This window comes from Protopterus annectens, chromosome 9.part0 (genome assembly GCF_019279795.1).
Source record: "Protopterus annectens isolate FY-2018-M chromosome 9.part0, PAN1.0, whole genome shotgun sequence".
NCBI classification, from domain to species: Eukaryota; Metazoa; Chordata; order Ceratodontiformes; family Protopteridae; genus Protopterus; species Protopterus annectens.
In genome coordinates, this window is record NC_056743.1 from 1,766,325,781 (window position 1) to 1,766,352,409 (window position 26,629).

At 46.7% G+C, this 26,629-nt stretch overlaps 1 protein-coding gene across 4 annotated transcripts in view; it reads left to right on the top strand.

Annotated features, from left to right (window-relative positions):
* The window catches only part of PRKCSH (protein kinase C substrate 80K-H), a 1,389,498-nt gene that overhangs the window by 672,655 nt on the left and 690,214 nt on the right, over positions 1–26,629 (top strand). The gene's annotated exons all lie outside the window — the stretch shown is intronic.

Below are 26,629 nucleotides of genomic sequence, written 5' to 3' on the forward strand. Positions count from 1 at the left end.
TGCCAAGCGTTATAATCTACCTCTATACTCTAGATCCCGAGCAGGGTTTGCCACTGCTGTACTGCAAGGGATCCTAACTACACCATAATTTTTCTTCCTCCACCCCTAGTTTGGCTATGGTATTCTACCCATTTGTTATGACTGCAGATGCATCCTTGAAGGACATAGTACAGTTTTGTACCTACCATAAATGTAGATGTCCGAACAGGATAGCATCTGCAGTCAGGATTACCCACCCTCCTTCCCCTCTGTGGTACTCCTAGGGTATTTACCTTCCTAATAGCTAGCTGGGGGGAGTCTCTTATGGTGTATTTGTTTGTATATATGTACATACATGCTTATTTTTATGTTTGCCTTCTACTGTTTTGGAAACATTGGCATTTATCCAAAATTTAGCTTTCCAAGAGGGCAACTGGCATCTGGGGCAAGAAACACTGAGGAAAATGGCGTCGGCTGATGCCTTTATACCCGAAGACCAGCAGAGATGACGTCGGGTGAAGTGCGACATCAGCCGAAGCCGGACCCAGACTTTGGAATCCGGCCGACCGAAGGGCTGCCTGACGACAGGACAACCCATTTGTTATGACTGCAGATGCTATCCTGTTCGGACATCTACATTTATGGTAGGTACAAAACTGTACTTTCTTCGTGTTTCACTGTTGCAGTCATCACACTTGGGTTATCCTGCCAGGGGTTGCCCTCAGTTGGCCCGAATACCAGAGGCTTAGTATTTCTGCGCCGGTTGCTGTCGCTCCAGGACTGACTTCAGGTCGTCAGTAGTATGAAAGCAGGCAGCCAATCCCATTACTACAGTCTTTCTTGCTGAAGAGCCCGAAGCAAAAGCAGTTAGCACTAGTGCTGTTCAGTCGCTGCCTGAGTTTTTGTTTCCGAAATTGAACTCTTCTAAAGCTAAGCACCCTGTTGGGGATCCTTTTTTTCTTGCTCTAACTGATGTCAGAAAAAGTTAACCATTGTCTTACCTGTGGAAAGCAAATACCACACCGAGATTTCCATTTTTACTGTGTCACTTGTTTAACAAGACTACGACATCCCTCGCTGCCAGTTTTGTGCTTTGTTCAACGCCTGAACTATTCGTGGTGGGGCCCTTATTGTAGCTAAGTACTTTCGCTGTCGATCTCCGTATTCCTAAACGGCTTCAGTAAGCCATCTGACTACCGATCTTCCAAAAAAAACTTAAGGATAAAGACAGAGAGAGCACAGGTCCAAAGCTGCCGATGACGCTTCCATTAAGCTAGTTGCCAGGTCGCTGGTACTCAGTGAGCCGCATTCACAGCCTCTGATACCCGCATCGATGGATTCACAGGTCGCTACCAAGACCCATTCGGAGTCCGGTATGCCACGAGACTCTTCTTTGACTATGGAACCTGTGGATGTCTCTAGCTTGGATGGGTCCGGAGCTGCTGTGCAGGCAATGGCTTCTGAGGAAGATGTCCTTCAAGGATGCATCTGCAGTCTTTACAACAAATGGGTTGTCCTGTCGTCAGGCAGCCCTTCGGTCGGCCGGATTCCAAAGTCTGGGTCTGGCTTTGGCTGGTGTCGCACTTCACCCGACGTCATTGCGGCAGTTATTCGGGTATAAAGGCATCAGCCGATGCCATTTTCCTCAGTCTTTCTTGCCGCGTGGCGCCCGAAGCAGAAGCTGTTCGCAAGTGCCGGTCGGTCAGATCCAGAGATTACTACTACCGAATACTACGAAGACTTCTATAAAGCTAAGTACCCCGTTGGGGACTCTTTCTTGCCTCAGCCGATGTCAGAGAAAGTTAATAACTGTTTATCTTGTGGGAAACAAATACCTCATAAAGATTTCCACTCCTATTACATACATTGTTTAGGCCCAGACCACGGCGTAGCAGCTTGTCTAGCCTGTGCTTCTTTAACCGACGGACGCTTAGGCGTCGCCGGACTTTGCTGAACAGATTTTCGGCTCGATTTTGCCTACATTATGCCGTCGGATCCTCAGACTACGCAAATAACCAAAAAATGCAAAGAAAAGGACCGACACTCGCGGTCCGCGGTTTCGGCCGAAACCGTGGTTAAGCAAACCACGAGTGTCTCTGTTTCGGCCGAAACCCAGCAAGCGGTTCTTTCTTCAGCCGATAACTTGCCTTCTACCGAGGCCTCTTTTAACCTGGTAGAAACGGCTTCTGAAATCCAACCTTCTGTTGCGATTTCACAGGATTTATCAGACACCATTCCCCTAGATATTACTACCCCTGCACGTGGAGCTGCTAGGCCTCCTCCAGCTATGTCTATTAAGGCCTTTGCCAGGGCTAAAGCAGCCAAAGCATCAAAACCTGTGCCTGCCAAGCCCCCTTCTCACAGGCCCAGCACCAGCTCCCATATGCTTTCTTTGGCAGAGGATCTCATCTCTTTAATTCGTGGAGCCCAGCCTCATCCAGACAGGGCCTCTCTCCTCCTCCAGAAAAGAGGCCTAGAGCAGAGCCCCCTGAGCCAGTATCCACAGATGATTCCTCTGATGACTCAGAACATACAGACCCTCCTGAGGCTTCTTATTCACCTTACGAAGACTCTGATGCTGAGGAGTCCATCCCTTCAGCCTCTCCTCCTGAGGAATTTTCCTTTGGGGAAACCTTGCATGCTATGAGGGAACAATTTCAGTGGCAAGGCCAAGATTTCTCAGACTCTAGAAAAAGGCTTAGGACCTTTCTGCATTTGCCACAGCATAGGCCTTTAGCTATACCTCCAGTTCTATCTGTTGTTGATGATGCATTTAATGATGCTTGCACTGCTCCTGATACTTTACCTCCGGCTCCTGCTAAGCCTGATAGGTACTACAGGGTCCCGGACACTCATCACCACTTATATAAGGCTCCTTTTGCAGATCCAGAGACTATCTCCCAGGGCCCTAAAGCTGTAGCAGCTACTTCTTCTAAAAGCCCCCTCCCCTCTGAAAGGGAATCCAGGTCCTTAGAGATGGGGTAAAAAAGTTTACACCTCTGCTACTTTGTCAGCTAGAGCTTTGAACTGCCAATTTCATATGATTCAATATCAAGAGTTTATGCTTGACCAGTTGACTAAAAAACTGTCCTCTGAAGAATCTTTAGATAAAAAGTATGTTCAAGAAATGTTACATAACATACAACAGGTTAGTAACCATTCTTTAAAATGTGGCTATGATGCACTGGAGGCTTCCTTTAGATCAGCCATGACTGGCACAGTTATCAGGAGGCATGCATGGTTGAAAGAACAGGCATTACCAGACCATGTCAAATCTAAGCTTTTGGATGCACCTATGGACAAGGTCAATTTATTTGGTGCCCCCGCACAGCAGGTACTAAAAAAGATGGAAGAGAAAGCAAAATCTGTGCAAACAGTGAAAGATTTCTTACAAGTTCAGCCTCCACGGTTTAGCAGGAACTGGCCCTCCAAGAATTGGTCCTTTCCGGACTCCTCTAAGGCACAAAGAGGCAGGAATAGGCGCTCTAGAGGCAGAAACCAATCCAGGGGTGCCTACAGGGGTCGCCAGTGGCAGGGTAACAACCAACGAGGCACGGATACAGCCACCACCACTACAACTCAATCACAGTGACTTGGCGGTGGCACCGCCTACCAGTGAACAACTAGAAGCACCCTTAGGCGGAAAGCTAACATTATTTTCAAGAAACTGGCACTGCATTACAAGAAAAATGGATTTTGCAAACTATAGACAAAGGTTACAGGTTCCATTTCCATACACTACCAGGAAAGAGAGGAATGCCAAACCTACCACCTTCTCAAAGGGCAGAAGTTCTAAAACAAATATCTCAATTATTAAGAATGAGAGCTGTGGAAAAGGTACCATCTATGGAGCAAGGGAAGGGATTTTACTCCAGACTCTTCCTGGTACCAAGAAAAGAAAACAAATGGAGGCCTATTCTAGACCTGTCCACTTTAAACACATTCCTCATTGTTCCAAAATTCAAAATGCTGACCCTACAGCAGCTTCTTCCCATGCTGGGCAAGGAGTCTTGGCTGGTAACTCTAGATCTCAAGGAGGCATACCTGCACGTCCCCATAAGACCAATTTGCAGAAGATACCTCAGATTTCTTGCAGGATCAGAGCATTATCAATTCTCAGCATTGCCCTTTGGCTTATCTACTGCCCAGAGTGTTCACGAAATGCCTGGCATCAGTAATCTCATTGCAGACTTCAGGGAATTCAAATCTATCCCTACCTGGACAACTGCCTGATACAAGCGGACAACAAAACAAACTAACAGAAGACTTACAAAGAGTCATCTACCTGCTGCAAGCCCTGGGATATACAGTCAATACAAAAAGTCAAGGCTGCTTCCATCCCAAAGAATAACCTTTCTGGGTGCAGAACTGGACACATCAAAACAAATGGCATTTCTAACTGCAGAAAAGAAAGAGCAACTTCCTCTCTACTTCTTGGCATTAACAAAGCAGAGCCATCTAACTGCAAGAAAAGTGCTACAAGCTCTAGGCTTCATGGCATCCTGCATAATACTGGTCCCTCATGCCAGGCTGCATATGAGAAAGCTACAGTGGTACCTAAAGAATTTGTGGTCTCAGCACAAGCACAGCCTAGAAACCAAAATTCCAATGATCCCATGCCTGAAGCAAGAGTTCTTATGGTGGGCTCAGGCCTGTCAATCAAACACAGGATTGCCCTTCTGCAAAAGTCATCCAAGACAAACCATCACGACAGATGCCTCAGACCTCGGTGGGGGGCACACATGATGGGCAAGTGCATTCAAGGCCTATGGACTCAAGACCAGCTGCATCTGCACATAAATCTAAAAGAAATGATGGCAGTAAAATTGGCAATCCAGGCATTCAGACCTTTTCTCCAAGAAGGCCAGTTGATAAGGACAGACAACACCACAGTTATGTGGTACATCAACAAACAGGGAGGCACACACTCATACCCTCTATGCCAGCTGGCACTGGACCTATGGGATGTGGCTCTGAGCTACAACATCCAGTTACAGGCAATTTATGTACCAGGGAAGGAAAACATTCTAGCAGACATATTAAGCAGAACTACAACAGATGCCCACGAATGGATGCTGCATCCGGACATCTTCAAAACCATCACAAGAGAATGGGGATTACCACAAATAGACTTGTTTGCATCCCCATTTAATCACCAGTTGAAGAAATTCTGCACAAGGACTTACCACCCACTTGCTTGGAAGGTGGACTCCCTATCCTTCAGTTGGAAAAGCCTGACAGCATACGCATTCCCACCACTTCCTTTGATGCACAAGGTGCTTCTCAAGATCAAAGAGGGACGTCCGAGGATCATTCTGATAGCCCCAGACTGGCCAAGACAACATTGGTATCCACTGCTGAGGAGCATGTCCCGGGAACAAATATGGACACTGCCCTGATCCCATTACTGCTGACACAGAACAACTACAACATCCTGCATCCAAACCTAAAACTCTGCAGCTAACTGCCTGGAACATTACATAACAGCAATTAACCCAAATTTATCCCAAAGGGTTAAAGACATAATCCTGGAGGCTCGTAGACCTTCAACAAGAAAGAATTATGCAGCAAAATGGAAAAGATATCTCATCTGAGTACTGCAAAGGGGCAAGATGTGACACTGGTGAACATAGCCAACATCCTGGAGTACTTGGCGAGCTCTTCCATACAGGCCTGTCCTATTCCTCCATCAAGATACATGCATCAGCTATTTCAGCAGAATACAGCTTGGATCCTCCTGTCTTCTCATCCTCTGCTCAGACAATTTCTGAGAGGAATTAAAATGTAAAACCTCCCAGGAAACCTCCATTGCCAGCATGGGACTTGAACTTTGTGCTAGAAAACTGACTCTACCTCCTTTGAACCAGCAGCTACAGCAGAATTACAATACTTATCCTGGAAGACTGCTTTCCTGCTGGCAATAACTTCAGCAAGAAGGGTCTCTGAACTACAGGCATTAATGGCAGTACAACCCTTCCTGATCTTCCATCAAGATAGAGTGTCCATGAGAACAAATCCTACATTTATGCCTAAGGTGGTATCCAGAGTCTCTTTAAATCAGGCTATCCACCTTCCTACATTCTTCCCCAACCCACAGAACAGGGGAGAAAAGCTCTTGCATACCTTGGATGTACACAGACAATTACGCTACTACCTGGACAGGACAAAAAACAATAGAAAAGCTGACCAGCTTCTGGTAGCATATGCAACAGGAAAGGAAGGAAAACCAATTTCTAAACAGACAATCTCCAAATGGATAGGAAATTGCATTAGATTTTGTTACTCCTACCATGGAAAGAAAACTCCAGAGAACATCAGGCCTCACTCCACAAGGGCTACAGCCACTACCACAGCTTTCTTACGAGGAGTGGCTACCAAGGACATTATAGAGGCTGCTACTTGGACCTCCGTGCATACATTTGCCAAGCATTATAACTTACCTCTATACTCTAGATCCCGTGCTGGTTTTGCCACTGCTGTTTTGCAAGGGATCCTGACTACACCATAATCTATTCTCATTTCCTCCTCCCTAGTTTAGCTATGGTATTCTACCCATTTGTAAAGACTGCAGATGCATCCTTGAAGGACATAGTACAGTTTTGTACCTACCATAAATGTAGATGTCCGAGAGGAATGCATCTGCAGTCAGGATTACCCACCCTCCTTCCCTCTGAGGTACTCCTAGGGTACTTACCAATCTTCAGCTAGCTTGGGGTGATCTATTATGGTGTATTTGTTTGTATATATGTACATACATGCTTATTTTGTGTGTTTGCTCTCTACTATTTGGAAACTTTGGCATTTATCCAAATTTAGCCATCCAAGAGGGCACCTGGCATCTGGGGCAAGAAACACTGAGGAAAATGGCGTCGGCTGATGCCTTTATACCCGAATAACTGCCGCAATGACGTCGGGTGAAGTGCGACACCAGCCGAAGCCAGACCCAGACTTTGGAATCCGGCCGACCGAAGGGCTGCCTGACGACAGGACAACCCATTTGTAAAGACTGCAGATGCATTCCTCTCGGACATCTACATTTATGGTAGGTACAAAACGGTACTTTCTTCGCACTACCAATATTTGGCACAAACAGATTACTTCTTTGGCGTCTTCAGATGTTCTTCGTGTTTCACTGTTGCAGTCATTACATTTGGGTAATCTGCTGGCAGGTTGCCCTCATTCGGCCTGATTAACAAAGTCTTGGGTCCTGCGTCGGTTGCTGTCCTTTCTTCCATGACGTCAGGTTGTCAGGGGTATAAAACATGCAGACTACGCCATTACATCAGTCTTTCTTGCCACGCGGTGCCCGAAGTAGAAGCAGTTTACAAGTGCCGGTCGGCCGACTCCAGAAATTTTCGTTTTCGAGTTTCAGAACCGAAGTCTTCAACTAAAAAGCTTAAGTACCCCATTGGGGAAACTTTTTCTTGCTCCTTACCGATGTCAGTAAAAGTTAATAATTGCATTACTTGTGGGAAGCAAATACCTCATAAGGATTTTCATTTGTACTGTATTCCTTGCCTAGGCCCTGACCGCAACGTACCTTGCTGTCGGTTTTGTGCTAAATTTAATCAACGCATTATTAAATGTCTGTATATTTTTGCTTCTAAATATTTTGGCTCACGCTTTAATTATCCAGAAATGTCAGTTAGCATTCCGACTACCAGAATACCTAAAAATGCAAAGAAAAAGACAGAGACAGGCCGTCTAGGTCCAAAACTGACTACGCTTCTCCTAAGCTAGTCGCCAGTTCGCCGGTACTCAGTGAGGTGCTTTCGCAGCCCCTGATACCCGCTGCTTCTGATTCGCAGGCCTCTACCGAGACCCAGTTGGAGTCCGGTATGCTGCAAGATGCTTAAATTATGGAACCCGCGGATGTCTCTACCTTGGATGGGTCCAGAGCCGCTGTGCAGGCACCGGCTTCTGAGGGTGTTTTCAGGCCTACAGATTTGTATATTAGACCAACGCCATCTTCAGAACTAAGGCCAAAATCTAAATCTGTGTCTAAAAAAACGACGCCTGGTCCACATGTGCAGGCCCCTATGCCTAAAAAACAAAATGATTAAAATGGCTGAAGATTTAATTACTTTAATTACTCTGATCAGGGGAAGCCAACCCTCCCCCTTCTAAGAGGCCTAGGCAAGACATTGATTATTAATCTTCTGAACAGGATTCTATTTCTTCTGATTCTTCTAATGAACAGGATTTGTCTATACCTACTTATGAGGACTGTGATGCAGAAGATTCCATTCCTTCTGCTTCTCCCCTTGAGGATTTTTCCTTTGGGGAAACTTTACATACCTTACTGGTACATTTCCACTGGGAAGGTCAGGATTTCTCTGAATCTAAAAAGAGACTTGGGGATTTTCTTCTTCGACCTCAACATAGGCCTTTGGCTATACCTCCTGTCCCAGACATGGTTGATGATGTTTTTTCAGAATCTAGTATGGCTCCTGATTCTCTGTCTCCGGCTCCTTGTAAGCCAGACCGATACTACAGGGTTCCTGACTCCCACAAGTTTCTTTTCAAAAATCCTATTGCAGATCCTGAAAACATTTCTCAGGGTCCCAAGGGCATTAAGGCCTCTACTGCTAAAAATCCTATCCCTTCTGATAGGGATTCCAGGGTGCTGGATAGATTGGGGTAAGAAGGTTTACACTTCTGCAACCTTGGCAATCAGGGCTTTAAACTGTCAATTTCATATGCTTAAATACCAGCAGCATATCATGGGACTCCTTAAACAGAAAATGTTAATTTCTGACTATGTGGAAAATAAAGATTTACAGGATTTATTGCATTCAGCTGAACAAGTTGGAAAACATACTTTGTAATGTGGTGTTGATTCCTTGGAGGCCTCTTGCAGGGCTGCTGTAACTGGCTCTGTGTTAAGAAGGCATGCTTGGCTCAGAGCAAACTCTGCCTGATCATGTTAAAGCAATTGTTGGATGCTCCTTTACAACAGGACCGTCTCTTTGGTAATAAGGGTGAAGAAGTTTTAAAAAAGATGGAAAATAAAGCTAAATCTATGCAAACTGTGAAAGATTTCTTACAAGTGCAGCCTCCAAGATTTAGTAGGCACTGGCCTACTAAGAACTGGTCCTTCCCAGCTCCGAGAGCCACTCAAGTCAAACCCAGACATTCCAAAGGCTCCAGGTTTCAGTCACAAGGGACTTTAGAACAAAACAATGGGGTGCCTCCTCCTCCTCCAAATCTGGAAACAACCAGGCACCTCCCTATGGTAAGCAGTCTCAATGACTTCCCTCTACACTTACCAAGCACTTACCTTTCAGCCGCCCCTTTGGGGGGAAAACTGGCACTTTATGCAAGAAACTGGCAAATTATAACCCAGGACAAATAGCTTTTAAATATAGTATCCCAGGGATACAGATTTCATTTCCCCATGTTGCCAATGCCAAACGGATGGCCAGACCTGTCCCCCAAATCAGTGGGTAGAGGCCCAGAAACAAGTATTGTCTCTCATGAACATGGGAGCTATTCAACCAGTCCCAGAAAAGGAAAAGGGACAAGGTTTCTATTCAAGACTTTTCCTGGTACCCAGAAAAGACAAATCATGGTGTCCAATTTTGGACTTATCCACTCTAAACACATTTCTGGACATTCCAAAATTCAAGATGCTGACTCTTCAACAATTACTTCCTATGCTAGGCAAAGATGCCTGGTTGGTAACGCTAGATTTAAGAGGCTTACCTGCATATCCCAATCAGGGAATCTTGCAGAAGATAACTCTGCTTCAAAGCAGGCTATTTGCATTACCAGTTCTCTGCACTGCCCTTTGGCTTATCTGCTACACCCAGGGTCTTCACAAAGTGCCTGGCTCCAGTAATTGTATTTTGCAGGCAAAGAAATATTCAAGTATATCCATACCTGGACGATTGTCTAATTCAGGCAGAAAACAGGGACATTCTTCAAAAACATCTGGCGTTTGTAAAAAAATTTCTAACTTGTCTAGGGTACACCATAAACGAAAATAAATCACAACTGGTACCCTCTCAAAAAATTACAGTCCTGGGTGCAAGCTTGAATACAACTGCCCAGATGGCTTACCTTACACCAGAAAAGCAAATTCATTTGGTGAATTACTTCAGACAGGTGGCCACAAAAACCCTGCTATCTGCAAGACAAATTCTGCAAACCCTGGGGTTCATGGCCTCCTGCATTTTTCTAATTCCATATGCAAGACTAGTTTATGGAGTCAACATTGTCACAGCCTGGAAACAATGATTCCTATCATACCTTTCCTGCAACTAGAGTTCTATGGTGGGCAGGGCCTGCCACCAAAACAGGGGACTACCATTCACTCCACCCCTTGCTGCCCAAACCCTAACTACAGACGCATCAGACTATGCTTGGGGTCTCATCTGGCAGGGAAGTGCATTCAGGGCAAATGGAGCCCAAATCAAATGCACCTTCATATCAATCAAAAAGAGATGCTAGCTGTACAGAATGCACTGACAGCCTTCAAGGACTACCTTCATCCAGGACATTTAATGATAAAGACAGACAACACCACAGTTGTGTGGTACATAAATAAGCAGGGGGGGGGGTGCACACTCCTACTCCCTTTGCAGACTAGCCATGGCATTGTGGAACATGGCCTTGACCTACCAAATACAACTACAAGCTCAATTCCTGCCAGGAAAGCTGAATACTCTGGCAGACGAACTAAGCAGAAATCTCATGGACCCACACGAATGGAAACTGGAGCCATGGATTTTCAACCTGTTGGCAAGCAAATGGGAGTCCAGACATAGATCTTTTTGCTTCACCCCAGAACTATCAGTTGGACAAATTCTGCACAAGAACTCATCACAAAGAAGCCAGGAGAGTGGATGCTCTATCATTCAGCTGGAAAAACCCATCAGTCTGTGCCTTCCCCACTCTGCCTCTGCTCTCCAAAGTTATACTAAAAGTCAAACAGGACAAACCAAAAATTATTTTGATTGCTCCGAGCTGGCCTCGCCAACACTGGTACCCACTCCTGCGCAGTGTGTCACACCTTCCACCGTGGCACCTGCCTCTGACATCTTACTTACTGTCTCAGCAGAACAACCAAATTCTGCACACTCAGCTCCAAATTTTGAATCTTGCAGCGTAGCTAATCACCTAAAATCACCTTTGGCATCCCTCAGGAATCTGTGATGGATGTCATTGTGGAGGCAAGAAGGCCTAGAACTAGAAAATCTTATGCTGACAAATGGAAGAGAGTCTGTGCCTGGAATCAATCACAAGGGATAAGCACAACAGTGCCCAATATTCCTCAGATTTTACAATATTTAACTGAGATCCTTCACAAGGGCCTGTCCTTTTCTTGCATAAAAATCCATGCCTCAGCCATTTCAGCTCATTACAACACAGAACCTCCCCTCTTCTCTCATCTTCTGCTAAAGCAGTGTCTTTGAGGGGACAAAAACTTAAGACCACCCAGGAGAGCTCCAACCCCTGCCTGGGACCTCAGTTTTGTATTGGAAAAACTCACGCTCCCTCCTTTCGAGCCAACTGCTACTGCAGACTTAAAATTTCTCCTGGAAAACAGCTTTCCTTTTAGCAGTCACTTCAGCTAGAAGGATTTCCAAATTACAGGCTCTCTTATGGCAGTGGAGCCTTTCATTATTTTTCATGCAGACAATGTGTCTCTCAAGACCAATCCATCATTCATGCTTAAGGTGTTATCCAGTGTGGCTCCTAATCAGACCATCCATTTGCCAGCTTTCTTTCCCAATCCACACCACAAGGTGATATGGATTCTGCACTCATTGGATGTACACAGACAACTTAGATTTTACTTAAACAGGACAAAATCTCAAAGACAATCTGAACAACTACTGGTAGCATTTACAGGGGCAGAGGGAAAGGCTGTTTCAAAGCAGACTGTTTTCAAATGGATAAGCCATTGTATTAGTTTCTGCTATATACACCATGGTAAAACTATCCCCCAGGGAATCAGATCTCATTCCACCAGGGCTGCATCTACTTCTACAGCCTTTCTCAGAGGTGTTCCTACCAGAGACATTCTAGAAGCTGCTACCTGGAGCTCAGTTCATACATTCACCAAACATTACCATTTACCTTTCTTTTCTAAATCCAGAGCTGGCTTTGCCTCTGCTGTTCTGCAGGGCCTTATAGCTGGTCCTAATGCTGTATAAATCCATCCTCCCAACCATAGCTTTGGGAATCTACCCAAATGTAATGACTGCAACAGTGAATACACTTGAACATCTACATTTATGGTACGTGTACACAACTGTACATCTGAAGTAGTTAACTTCATTTGTTCATCACCCTGTGGGTATCTGATCCGAATTGGATCCGAGCCGGCAGCTTTATTCAGCTAAGATCTGAGCTCCTCCCCCTTACCCATAACCCCCTGCCATCCCTCTCTGTCCTCGGATCTCATGTGCCGCGGCTTATTCAAGCATCTAGAACGAGTTTCCAAGCATAGGGCTTCGTGAGTTTATATCAAAAATTTACTTTTTTTGACCTGGTTTTTAGTTTAATCGATAGACGAGTGAGTGTTTCCCCTCTTCTCTTAAATTGCTAAACTTGTTAGTAATTTTTTTCTATTTTTTAGTTGGTTTAGTCCCCCCCCCCCGTGTGTGTGGGTTGAGCCTATCTTTTACCACCATGTCTGAGGCCCTGAAAGCAATTTTTTCCAAATGTACCGAGTGTGGCCATAAGCTATCCCCAGCGGATGGCCACACTTGGTGTGTTATCTGCCTTGGGGTTGACCATCTCTCCTCGGACTGCACAATTTGTGCAGCCTTCAACCCCAGGGCTTTGAGGGACAGGAGGTCGAAGCTGATTCTGGTGGGACTTCTGCCCTCGGACTCTGCTTTGTCCTCTTCTTCCTCGGCGGCACCGGCTGCGACCGTGGCGGTCCCGCCTTCCATCCCTGCTCCCCTGGCCGGGACTCACCCTCCCACCTTGGCTCAGGAGGAGAGGGAATCTAGGAGGGAGAAAAGGAGAGAGAAACGCCACAAGCGGCGGGCCGAATTTTCCTCCTCTGCTCCACCGGCTAAACAGATAGCCTCTCTTAGGACGTCCGGGCCTTCTCCTTCCTGGCTTCATTCACCTCGTTTTTCCCCAGAGCCGGAGGAGGAGACCCGGTCGCCTTCGAGGTCATCGAGGTGGCACTCCAGACCAGCCTCGGTGGCCTCGTCTAGATTGACCCCTCCCGAGGAGGTTCCTCACAAACATATGTGCAAGAGGAGGCACTTGGACTCACCCGAGTCCCTGCCAGAGGACACAGACTTAGAGGGAGGGAAAGGTTCCCCAAGGTCACCCCCGAGGACGTCTCCTTCGGAGACATTATGGAAATGCTTCGTATTAGAGGGGGGTGGTCAGCCCAAAAACCTTCCTCCGATGAGTCTGTTTCTGGTGGCATTTGACGCAGGCCCATCTACCTCTTGGGTGTCCCCTCCCGCCGATCCTCTGGTAGATCTAATCACTACCAGGGCATGGAAGGAACCGGGCACTGTGGAGCCCATACCAAAGAGACCAGACAAAATCCTCAGTCCACCCACAGATAGGACGGTTTGGAGCAAGGGTGCTTCGGTAGATGCCATGTTGGTGACGGCTGCCACCAAGAAGGAACTAGCCCAGGAGAGTTCCTCGGTCCACCCTCCCGACAAGCAGTCTCGACGTTAGACCGCCTAGGGAAGCGGATGTTCGCTTCAGCTACCTTCTCAGTCAGGTCGCTGAACTATATGGCACATGTGATATGACTCCAGCGGGATCTCATCAAGGAATACGCCGGGTCGCCCCCAGAGTCGATGTTGGCTGAGGATAAGAAAACATTCTCAGCTCGAATGGCCACTCAAGTCCATTTTGAATACTTCTTTACGGCTTCTTTTCCATGCTACGTAAAGAGCCGCTAGAGTTAGTGGAGGGCATAGTCTTACGATGGCATGCTTGGCTCCGTCTCTGCGACTTTGTGGAACCCTTCAAGGCATCCTTCGCAAATGCCCCTTTTGACGGCTCTTCGCTGTTTTACAAGACCGTCCTCGACACACTGGTCCAGAGCGAGAAAGACTGGAAGACATCTGCCGTTGGAATCTGCTTCTCTGCTCCCCAGAGGTCCTTCTCCAGGAACCAAAGGGGACAAAAGATGTGGCTCCGGAAATCTCAACAGTCCCGTTTCACTCCGGACCCCTCGTCTTTCAGAGGCAGAGGAGGACAGGGTGGACGCCGGGCCCAGAGGCAGAAGGGGACTGAAGAATTTCGGGTCGAGAGAACCCATTTCGGATCGGCCCGCGCAGCAGCCCTGAGGGGGTTACCTGACTGCTCCACTCTGGAGGCAGTCAGGGGGTGTTTCTCGAGGCACCTAGCAGTTTGGGAGTCCATTACAACGGATCGCCGGGTGCTTCGAGTCATATCCAGAGGTTACACTATCCCCTTTCTGAATCTCCCTCTCGGACCCTGGAGCCTCCCCGATGTCCCACCCAATCAAAGGGAGGCAGCAGCCACAGAAATAAAGCAGCTGCTAGAAAAAAGAGCAATCCAGCCCGTCCCCCAAGATCAATCCGGATCAGGCTTTTACTGCTAGCTCTTTCTGGTGCCAAAAAAGACAGGGGACTTGAGACCAATCCTCGATCTGTCCATTCTAAACCTGTCGGTTGCCAAAGAAAAGTTCCGGATGGTCACCATTCAGTCCATTCTCCCACTCCTGCAGGAGAACGACTGGATGTGCTCTATAGACCTCAAGGATGCGTACTACCACATTTTGATGGACAGACGATCCAGAAGGTTTCTCCGCTTCCGGCTGGGAGCCAGCCACTGTCAGTTCAGGGTCCTCCCCTTTGGTCTCACCACAGCCCCCAGGGTGTTTACCAAAGTTATGGCAGTTGTAGCGGCCCACCTGAGGCTTCAGGGAATGCAGGTCTTTCCCTACCTAGATGACTGGCTCCTGACCGCCCCCACCAGACATCTGCTAAGTTCAGCCAGGAATTACTTCCTTCACTTGGCCTCTCATCTGGGAATCTCAATCAATCTCAAGAAATCCTCCCTTCAACCAACTCAAATCTTGGATTTCATAGGGGCCAGGTTAGACACAAACCTGTTGAGGGTCTTCCTAACTCCGGACAGGCTTCGAACTTTGACACTCCACGTGCTGGCCCTCCTAAAATCCCCGGCTCCTCCAGCAGAATTGGTCCTGAGGGTGCTAGGTTCCATGTCTGCAGCCATCACTCTGTCACCTCTAGCTCATCTAAACATGAGGGTCCTACAGTGGACCTTGCAGATTCAATGGTCCATCCTGCAACATCTGTTGAGTGCATCTATCCCCCTCAGCAAGGTTTGCAGGAAATCCCTGCTCTGGTGGATCCAGTCCTCGGATCTCCGGGAAGAGCATCCTTCTCAATGTCCCCACCCCAAGCCACGGTGACCACGGATGCTTCTTGCCTCGGGTGGGGGGGGGGCACTGCATGGGCAGAGAACCGTCCAAGGCATGTGGACCCACTCGGAGACCTTGTTGCACATCAGTGTCTTAGAGATGAGGGCGGTGCTTTAAGCATTGAAAGCACTCCAGGCCCTTCTTCCCTTAGGGACAATTGCAATTCAAACAGACAACATGTCAGTAGTCTGGTATATCAACAAACCGGAGGGAACCAGATCGTATCCACTTTGTCGAGAGGCCATGAGAGTTTGGGAATGGGCGATCGCCACCAACCGCTTTCTCACAGCAACGCACATCCCGGGTCGGTCGAACATTTTGGCAGACAGGCTGAGTCGAACCATCCTCTCACCATACGAGTGGTCTCTGAACCCGAGAGTAGCGAAGCAAATCTTCAAGTGGAGTCAACCTTGCTGCGATCTCTTCGCGTTGCCTTCGAACGCAAAGTGCAGCGAGTACTTCACTCTACTTCCCCCCTCCCCTCCAGGGGAATTCCCCAGAGACGCTCTAGTGCATGTTTTGCCATCCGGTCTACTTTATGCTTATCCGCCTCTTCCTCTGATGGTAAAATTCTTGCAGAAAGCTAGTCAGTCGGGGAGCAGAGTGATCCTCATAGCCCCACTCTGGCCTCGTCAAACGTGGTTCCCTTGCCTATGGTCTCATCTAGTGAATCCTCCATGGATTTTGGATCCCACTCCGGATCTGATATCTCACCCCCTAGAGTTGACAACCCCAAACCTGGACAATCTCAAGCTCACAGCTTGGTTGATCCAGCTACAATAATAGCTAGGACTCCCGGCATCTCCTCTTCTGTTAAGGCTATTTTAGTAGCCACTCATAAACCTTCTACTAGGAAGGTCTATCGAGTTTCTAAGGCCCAGAGTACGAGATACACCTAAAAAAAAGATGACCCAAACTCATGCGCCTGCTTCCTTGTCACAATCACAGACGCTTAAAATGGCGGAAGACCTTATCATGCTGATTAGGGGAAGCCAGCCTTCCCCTGCTAAAAGAAGGAGACTTGTCCCCAGCAGCTTTATCTGACCAAGAATCCAATGACTCTGAGGTTTCTGATTATGAAGACATGCCCTTATCTGCTTATGAGGATTCAGATGCAGAGGAATCCAATTCTTCTGTCTCTCCTCCAGTGGATTTTTCTTTTGGTGAAACCCTGCATACTTTGAGAGAGCACTTCCATTAGGAATGCCAGGATTATCCTCAGTCCAAAAAGAGACTCTGGGAATTTTTAGATTTACCACAGCACAGACCCTTAGCTATCCTCCTGATGTTCATCGTGTTACCCTGCTGCAGTCATCACACTTGGGTTATCCTGATGTCCTTCATGGATGCATCTGCAGTCATAACAACTGGGTTGTCCTGTCGTCAGGCAGCCCTTCGGTCGGCCGGATTCCAAAGTCCGGGTCCGGCTTCGGCTGATGTCGCACTTCACCCGACGTCATCTCTGCTGGTCTTCTGGTATAAAGGCATCAGCCGACGCCATTTTCCCCAGTCTTTCTTGCCGCGTGGCGCCCGAAGCAGAAGCTGTTCGCAAGTGCCGGTCGGTCAGATCCAGAGATTACTACTTCCGAATACTACTTTGAAGACTTCTAAAAGCTAAGTACCCCGTTGGGGACTCTTTCTTGCCTCAGCCGATGTCAGAAAAAGTCAATAACTGTTTAACTTGTGGGAAACAAATACCTCATAAAGATTTCCACTCTTACTGTTTGCCTTGTTTAGGCCCAGACCACGACGTAGCAGCCTGTTCAGCCTGTGCCTCATTCAACCGACGCTTAGGCGCCGGTCGGAGTTTGCTGAACAGTTTTTCGCTCAGATTTTGGGTACAATATGCCGTCGGATCCTCCGACTACCCAGATAGTTAAAAAACGCAAAGAAAAAGACCGACACTCGCGGTCCGCGGTTTCGGCCGAAACCATGGTTAAGCAAACCGCGAGTGTCTCTGTTTCGGCCGAAACCGAGAAAACTGATCAAAGCACAGCTGAATCAATGACTACTACTGAGGCTCCTGCTACCTTACTTGAATCAGCCTCAGAAATCTTACCTACAGTGGTTACTAGTGACTTATTAGACACCATCCCTTTGGATGTCTCTACCCCAGCACGTGGTGCTGCTAGGCCTCCTGCAGCCATGTCTATTAAGGCCTTTACCAGGGCTAAAGCAGCCAAATCTACTAAATCAGTGCCTGTTAAACCCCCCTCAACTAGGCCCACTTCTAGTTCACAAATGCTTACTCTGGCAGAAGATTTAATATCCTTAATTAGGGGATCTCAATCTCACCCAGACAGGGCCTCTCAGCCCCCAGAAAAGAGACCTAGAGCAGAGCCCCCCAAGCCTGTGTCCTCTGATGATTCCGCGGAGGACTCCGACATTACAGACCAGCCAGAGGCTCATTTCTCCAATTATGAAGACTCAGATGCTGAAGAATCCATTCCAGCTGCTTCTCCACCAGAAGAATTCTCCTTTGGGGAAACCTTACATGCCATGCGAGAACAATTCCAATGGCAGGAACAGGATTTCTCAGATTCCAGAAAAAGACTTAGGACTTTTCTGCACCTCCCACAACACAGGCCTTTAGCTATACCTCCTGTCCTCTCTGTTGTGGACGATGCATTTAATGATGTCTGCACTGCACCAGATTCCTTACCTCCAGCCCCTGCCAAACCAGACAGATTTTACAGGGTTCCAGACACTCATCACCACTTATACAAGGCCCCACTTGCAGACCCCGAAACTATATCCCAGGGGCCTAAGGCAGTAGCCTCGACCACAGCAAAAAACCCTATTCCTTCTCAAAGGGAAGCCAGGTCTTTAGACAGATGGGGCAAAAAGGTTTACACCTCCGCTACTCTCTCAGCTAGAGCTTTAAATTGTCAGTTTCACATGATACAATACCAAGAGTTTATGCTTGATCAGTTAACTAAAAAGCTATCCTCTGATGACTCTATAGATAAGAAATATTTATTAGAAATGGTAAATAACATACAACAGGTTAGTAACCATTCCTTAAAATGTGGCTATGATGCACTGGAGGCTTCATTTAGATCAGCCATGACTGGCACAGTGATAAGAAGACATGCATGGCTGAAGGAACAGGTCTTACGGATCATGTTAAAGCTAAGTTATTAGATGCACCTATGGATAAGGCCAGTTTGTTTGGTACACCTGCCCAGCAGGTAATGAAGAAAATGGAAGAAAAGGCAAAATCTGTACAAACGGTTAAACATTTCTTGCAGGTTCAACCCCAAGGTTTAGCAGGAACTGGCCTGCCAAAATTGGTCCTTTCCTGACTCCACAAGATCCCAAAGGGGCAGGAATAGACGTCCCAGAGGCAGAAATCAATCCAGAGGGGGTGCCTACAGAGAACGACAGTGGCAAGGTAATAACAGAGGCACAGACACGGCCACTGCCACTACAACAGCACAGTGACTTGATTCTAACTCCGCCTACCAGGGAACAAATAGCAGCACCATTAGGCGGAAAATTAACCTTATTTTCGAAGAACTGGCACTATATCACAAAAGACAAGTGGATTCTGCAAACCATAGACCAAGGATACCGGTTCCACTTCCACACTTTACCAGTCAAAGAGGAATGCCAAACCTGCCTCCAAATCAAAAACAGAAGCTCTACAGCAGATAATGCAACTAACAAAGATGAGAGCTGTGGAAAGAGTGCCAATAACAGAACAAGGCAAAGGATTCTACTCCAGACTATTCCTAGTTCCAAGAAAGGAAAAAAGCTGGAGACCTATTCTCGACCTGTCCATCTTAAATACATACATCATTGTCCCAAAATTCAAAATGCTGACCCTCCAGCAACTTCTTCCCATGCTGGGCAAGGAGTGCTGGCTGGTAACTCTAGATCTCAAGGAGGCATACCTGCACGTCCCCATACGACCAATTTGCAGAAGATACCTCAGATTTCTTGCAGGATCAGAGCACTATCAATTCTCAGCATTGCCCTTTGGCTTATCTACTGCGCCCAGAGTATTCACAAAATGCCTGGCATCAGTAATCGCCCACTGCAGACTACAGGGAATCCAAATTTATCCATACCTGGACGACTGCCTGCTACAGGGGACAACAAAAGCAAGCTGACAACAGATTTACAAAGGGTCATTTACTTGCTACAAGCACTGGGATACAGTCAATTTACAAAAGTCAAGGCTGATACCATCCCAAACAAGGACATTCTTGGGCGGAATTGGACACAGTAAAACAAATGGCATTCCTAACTGCAGAAAAACAAAAGAACTCCCTCTTTACTTCTTGGCACTAACAAAACAGAACAAGCTAACAGCAAGAAAAGTTCTACAGGCCTTGGGCTTCATGGCATCCTGCATAATCTTGGTTCCACATGCCAGACTACATATGAGAAAACTACAGTGGTACCTAAAGAATTTATGGTCCCAACACAGGCACAGCCTAGAAGCAGAAATTCCTCTAATCCCATGCCTAAAACAGGAGTTCCTATGGTGGGCTCAAGCATGCCAGTCAAATCCAGGCCTACCCTTTCACAACTATCAAGCAAGCCAAACCATCACAACAGACGCCTCAGACCTAGGATGGGGGGCTCACATGCTGGACAAATGCGTACAAGGATTGTGGACACAGGACCAGCTCCATCTGCACATCAACCTAAAAGAAATGCTGGCAGTAAAACTGGCAATCCAAAAATTCAGACCATTCCTCAAAGCAGGACATTTGATGATAAGGACAGACAACACCAGTCATGTGGTACATCAACAAACAGGGAGGCACTCATTCATACCCCCTATGCAGAATGACTTTGGACCTTTGGAATCTGGCTCAGCTACAACATCCAGTTACAGGCAATATTCGTACCAGGAAAGGAGAATACTCTAGCAGACATGTTAAGCAGAACCACCTTGGATGCTCACGAATGGATGCTACACCCGGACATCTTCAAGGCCATCTCAAAGAAATGGGGCATGCCACAGATAGATCTATTCGCTTCCTCTCTCAATCACCAGCTCAAAAATTCTGCACAAGGACATTCCACCCACTTGCATGGAAAGTGGACTCGCTCTCCTTCAGCTGGAAAGGTCTGACAGCATATGCATTCCCACCTCTTCCCTTGATACACAAGGTATTACTAAAAATCAAGGAGGAACGTCCAAGGATAACCCTGATAGCTCCAAACTGGCCAAGACAACACTGGTACCCATTGCTGAGGAGCATGTCTCGGGACAAAATGTGGTCAATACCCTGATGCCTTTGATGTTAACTCAGAACAACTACAGCATCATGCATCCAAACCTAAAAACGTTGCAACTGACTACATGGAACATCACATAGCAGCAACTAATCCAGAGCTTTCCCAAAGGGTTAAAGACATTATCCTTGAAGCCCGCAGACCTTCAACAAGAAGGAACTATGCAGGAAAATGGAAAAGGTTTGTCATTTGGAGTGCTGAAAGAGGAAAAGATGTGTCGAATATAGACATTGCTAACATTCTGGAGTATTTGGCAGAGCTTCTACATACAGGCCTGTCCTACTCCTCCATCAAGATACATGCATCAGCTATTTCAGCAGAATACAGCTTTGATCCACCTGTCTTTTCACATCCTTTACTCAGGCAGTTCCTCAGAGGGATCAAGAATGTAAAACCTCCTAGGAAACCACCATTGCCAGCTTGGGATTTGAACTTTGTGCTGGAAAAATTGACACTCGCACCTTTTGAACCAGCAGCAACAGCAGACCTGCAGCATCTATCGTGGAAAACTGCTTTCCTCCTGGCAATAACCTCAGCAAGAAGGGTTTCTGAACTTCAGGCCCTAATGGCAGTACAACCCTTCCTAATCTTCCACCAAGATAGTGTCCATGAGGACTAATCCTACATTTATGCCTAAGGTGGTATCCAGAGTGTCTTTAAACCAGGCAATCCACCTACCTACCTTCTTCCCAAACCCACAAAACAGGGGGGAAAGAATGCTGCATACCTTGGATGTACATAGACAGCTACGCTACTACCTGGACAGAACAAAAAGTAACAGAAAAACTGACCAGCTGTTTGTAGCCTATGCAACAGGAAGGGAAGGAAAAGCGATTTCCAAACAGACAATCTCCAAATGGATAGGAAATTGCATACGATTCTGTTACTCCTTTCATGGAAAACCAATTCCACAGAACATAAGGCCTCATTCTACAAGGGCAACAGCCACTACCACAGCCTTCTTACGAGGAGTGGCAACCAAGGACATTATTGAGGCTACTTGGACCTCCGTGCATACATTTGCCAAGCATTATAATTTACCTCTGTATTCCAGATCCCGAGCAGGGTTTGCCACTGCTGTACTGCAAGGGATCCTAACCACACCATAATCTATTCTTCCTCCTCCCTAGTTGGCTATGGTATTCTACCCAGTTGTTATGACTGCAGATGCATCCATGAAGGACATAGTACAGTTTTGTACCTACCATAAATGTAGATGTCCGAACTGGATAGCATCTGCAGTCAGGATTACCCTCCTCCTTCCCTCTGTGGTACTCCTAGGGTATTTACCTCCTAATAGCTGGCTGGGGGAGTCTCTTATGGTGTATTTGTTTGTATATATGTACATACATGCTTATTTTTTGTGTTTGCCTTCTATCTTTTTGGAAACATTGGCATTTACCCAAAATTTAGCCTTCCAAGAGGGCAACTGGCATCTGGGGCAAGAAACACTGAGGAAAATGGCGTCGGCTGATGCCTTTATACCCGAAGACCAGCAGAGATGACGTCGGGTGAAGTGCGACATCAGCCGAAGCCGGACCCGGACTTTGGAATCCGGCCGACCGAAGGGCTGCCTGACGACAGGACAACCCAGTTGTTATGACTGCAGATGCTATCCAGTTCGGACATCTACATTTATGGTAGGTACAAAACTGTACTTTGTCAGGCTGTCCCGCAGTTGGCCAGAATTCCAAAGTCTTGGTCCGGCGTCGGTTGCTGTCTCTTCTTCCCTGACGTCAGTGCGCCAGGGGTATACAAGAGGCATCCAATGCCATTTTCTTCAGTCTTTCTTGCCACGCGGTGCCCGAAGCAGAAGCAGTTCGCAAGTGCCGGTCGGCCGACACCTGAGATTTTCAAATCGAATTTCAGTCCGAAGTCTTCAAAGCTAAGTACCCCATTGGGGAACCTTTTCTTGCCTCCGTCCGATGTCAGAAAAAGTTAACAATTGCATTTCTTGTGGGAAGCAAATACCTCATAAGGACTTTCATTCTTATTGTATACCTTGCCTAGGCCCAGACCACGACGTCACTGGTTGTCGGTTTTGTGCTAGGTTCAATAAGCGAACTATAAAGCGACTCTTTGATTTTGCACGACACTACTTCGGTAGGAAATTTAGTTACACTATGCCGTCGGAGCAACCGACTACCGGCGTGCATAAAAACCGCAAAGATAAAGACAGGCAGCCTAGATCCAAGCCAGACTCCGAGGCCTCAGCTGGGCTGGTCGCCGGTTTTCAGTGAGGCGCCTATGCAACCCCTGGCGACCACAGAATTGCAACCCCAGTCCAGTTCGGATTCTCAAGCAGAGAGTTCTAGGTCGACGCAGCCATTTTCTTTAGGCCCTACCGACAACATTGCAGAAGGAGAAGCCGGTGCTGTGGAAACACCTTCGGTTACAGTAGGTGTCTTCAGACTGACTACTCTACTCTCACCATAAAATCTTATGCTTAGCTTAAGACTCCTCTAAAACCAAAAAAGACTGGACATCAGTCTCCAGTTCAAGGACCCATGCCTAAGAAACAGATGCTTAAAATGGCTGAATATTTGATTTCTTTAATCAGGGGTTCCCAACCCCCCCAGACAGAAGGCCTAGACAAGAGGAGGATTATGCTTCCTCTGATCAAGTGTCTGTTTCCTCAGGCTCCTCTGAGGAACAGGATTACTCCTTTCCCCCTTATGAAGATTCTGATGCTGAAGATTCCATTCCCTCAGCTTCTTCCCCTGAAGACTATTCCTTTGGGGAAACCTTACATACCATGAAGGAACACTTCCACTGGGAAGGACAGGACTACTCTGACTCTAAGAAAAGGCTCAGAGAGTTTTTTTACTCCCCCAGCACAGACCACTTGCTATCCCTCCAGTTTTAGACATTGTGGATGATGTTTACTTAGAATCTAGTCTAAATCCAGATTCTCTGCCTCCTGCTCCAGCCAAACCAGATGGATATTATAGAGTGCCTGACTCGCACAAATTCCTTTACAAAAGCCCTGTTGCTGACCCAGAGACCATCTCCCAGGGTCCCAAAGGGGCTAAGGCTTCCATGGCTAAAAATCCTGTACCCTCTGAAAGGGACTCCAGAGCACTAGATAGGTGGGGAAAGAAGGTTTACACCTCAGCTACTCTAGCTATGAGGGCACTAAATTGTCAATTTCACATGCTGAAATACCAGCAATTCCTAATGTCTCAAATAAAACAAAAGATGAGCACGCACCCTCAACAGTCTGAATTCAAGGAAATGCAGGATCTGTTGCATGCAGCTGAACAGGTGGGCAAACATACTTTACAATGTGCATTTGATTCCTTGCAAGCTTCTTGTAGAGCAGCTGTTACTGGGTCTGTTATACGTAGGCATGCTTGGTTAAAGGAACAAACTCTGCCTGATCATGTTAAAGCAAAGTTACTAGATGCACCCTTACAGCAGGATGTCTTATTTGGAGTTAAAGCAGAAGAGGTTTTAAAGAAAATGGAGGATAATGCAAAATCTATGCAGACGGTCAAAGATTTCTTACAGGTACAACTCCCACGCTTCAGCAGAAATTGGCCAACAAAAAATTGGTCCTTTCCAGCTTCTGATAGACCACAGAGGGGTAAATACAGACGCCCAAGGGGCAGAGGTCAAGCACAGATCCCTTACAAACCTCGCCAATGGGGCACTGCAACACAGAAGGGAAGAGAAGACAGGTCCCAAACTACTAGAAGACAAACACAATGACTTGAACCTCAAACTGCCAAGCAAAGCTCTCTTGGCAGCTCCCTTGGGAGGAAAATTAACACTTTTTTGCAGACAACTGGCACATCATCACAAAGGACAAATGGGTCCTAGACATTATCTCACAAGGATACAGATTCCATTTCCACACCTTGCCAAGGATAAAAGGAATGCCAAACGTGCCACAAAATCAATGGGCAGAGGCACAAAAACAAATTACAGCTCTCATGGACATGAGCCATTCAACTGGTACATACACAGGAGCAAGGCCAAGGATTTTACTCAAGGCTCTTTCTAGTCCCCAGAAAGGATAAGGCTTGGAGACCCATTCTGGACCTTTCGATTCTAAACACCTTCTTGCAAGTACCCAAATTCAAGATGCTAACACTACAGCAGCTTCTTCCCATGTTGGGCAAGAAAGCTTGGCTAGTAACGTTGGACCTCAAGGAGGCATACCTGGAGGCATACCTGCATGTCCCTATCAGACAAAATTGCAGAAGATACCTCCGTTTCATTGCAGGTTCAACCCATTACCAATTCTCTGCACTGCCCTTTGGCTTATCTACTGTCCCCAGGGTCTTCACAAAATGCCTGGCACCAGTAATTGCATACTGCAGACAAAGAGGAATTCAAATATACCCATACCTGGATGACTGTCTCATCCAAGCAGAAAGCAAGGACATTCTCTTACAACATCTGGCTTTTGTAAAACACATTCTAAGTTGTCTAGGGTACACAGTAAATGAAAAGAAATCAAAACTAGTGCTTTCACAAAATATGACATTCCTGGGTGCCAGCTTGAATACAACGGCCCAGATGGCTTATCTGACACCAGACCAACAACTACAATTAACTCAGTACTTCAATATAATGGCAACAAAGACCGAACTCCCTGCAAGAAAAATTCTGCAGGCCTTGGGCTTCATGGCATCTTGCATACTACTAATACCATTTGCAAAACTGCATATGAGGAAATTACAATGGTACCTGAAAAGCGTATGGACTCAACACAGCCACAGCTTGGAAACAATGATACCTCTCATTCCCTCCCTTCAACAGGAGTTTCTGTGGTGGTCACAGGCATGTCACCTCAACAAGGGTCAGCCTTTCACCTTACTCCCAGCCAGGCAAACTGTGACAACAGATGCATCGGACTATGCCTGGGGGGCACACATGGCAGGACAGTGCGTTCAAGGCATATGGACTGCAGATCAAAGAAATCTGCACATCAATCAAAAAGAAATGCTAGCTGTACAGAATGCTCTGACAGCCTTCAAAGACCTCTTACATCCAGGACAGCTTATAATAAGGACAGACAACACCACAGTAATGTGGTACATAAACAAGCAATGGGGTACACACTCCTACCCTCTATGCAGGCAAGCAATGACCTTGTGGAACACAGCACTGGCTTACCAAGTTCAATTACAAGCTCAATTCCTGCCAGGAAAAAAGAACACATTGGCAGACGACCTAAGCAGGAACATCATGGATCTCCACGAGTGGAAACTGGATCCACAAGTATTTGCAATGATAACTGAAAAATGGGGGCGCCCAGACATAGACCTGTTTGCCAACCCCCAAAACTATCAGCTAGCAAAATTTTGCACCAGGACATTTCACCATCAAGCTTGGAAAGTGGACGCACTCTCATTCAGTTGGAAAATGCTGACAAGTATATGCCTTTCCTCCATTGCCTCTTCTCACAAAGGTGCTGCTGAAAGTCAGGATGGAGAGACCCCGAATGATACTCATTGCCCCAGACTGGCCACATCAGCACTGGTACCCACTACTGAGGAACATGGCCCTCTATGGATTTTACCACAAATTCCTCATCTGCTCACACAGCAAGACAGTCAGATTCTACACAGCCAGCTCAAAACCTTAAATTTGGCTGCATGGCAAATCACCTGAGCAATCAGCCAGCTCCTCTTTCACAAGCTGTTATGGATGTCATTCTGGAGGCCAGGAGGCCCAGCACCAGGAAAGCCTACTCAGACAAATGGAAAAGATTTTGAGCCTGGAACCAAGCTAAAGGCCAAAATACCCTTGAGCCGGACATACCTCAGATTCTACAATATTTAACTGAGATGTTACACAAAGGACTTTCTTTTTCATCTATTAAAATCCACGCCTCAGCTATTTCAGCTCACTACAACACGGATCCTCCCTTATTTTTACATCCACTTCTAAGGCAGTACCTCGGAGGGGCCAAAAACATTAGGCGTCGCAGGACAGCACCAACACCAACTTGGGACATCAACTTTGTTCTGAAAAAACTTA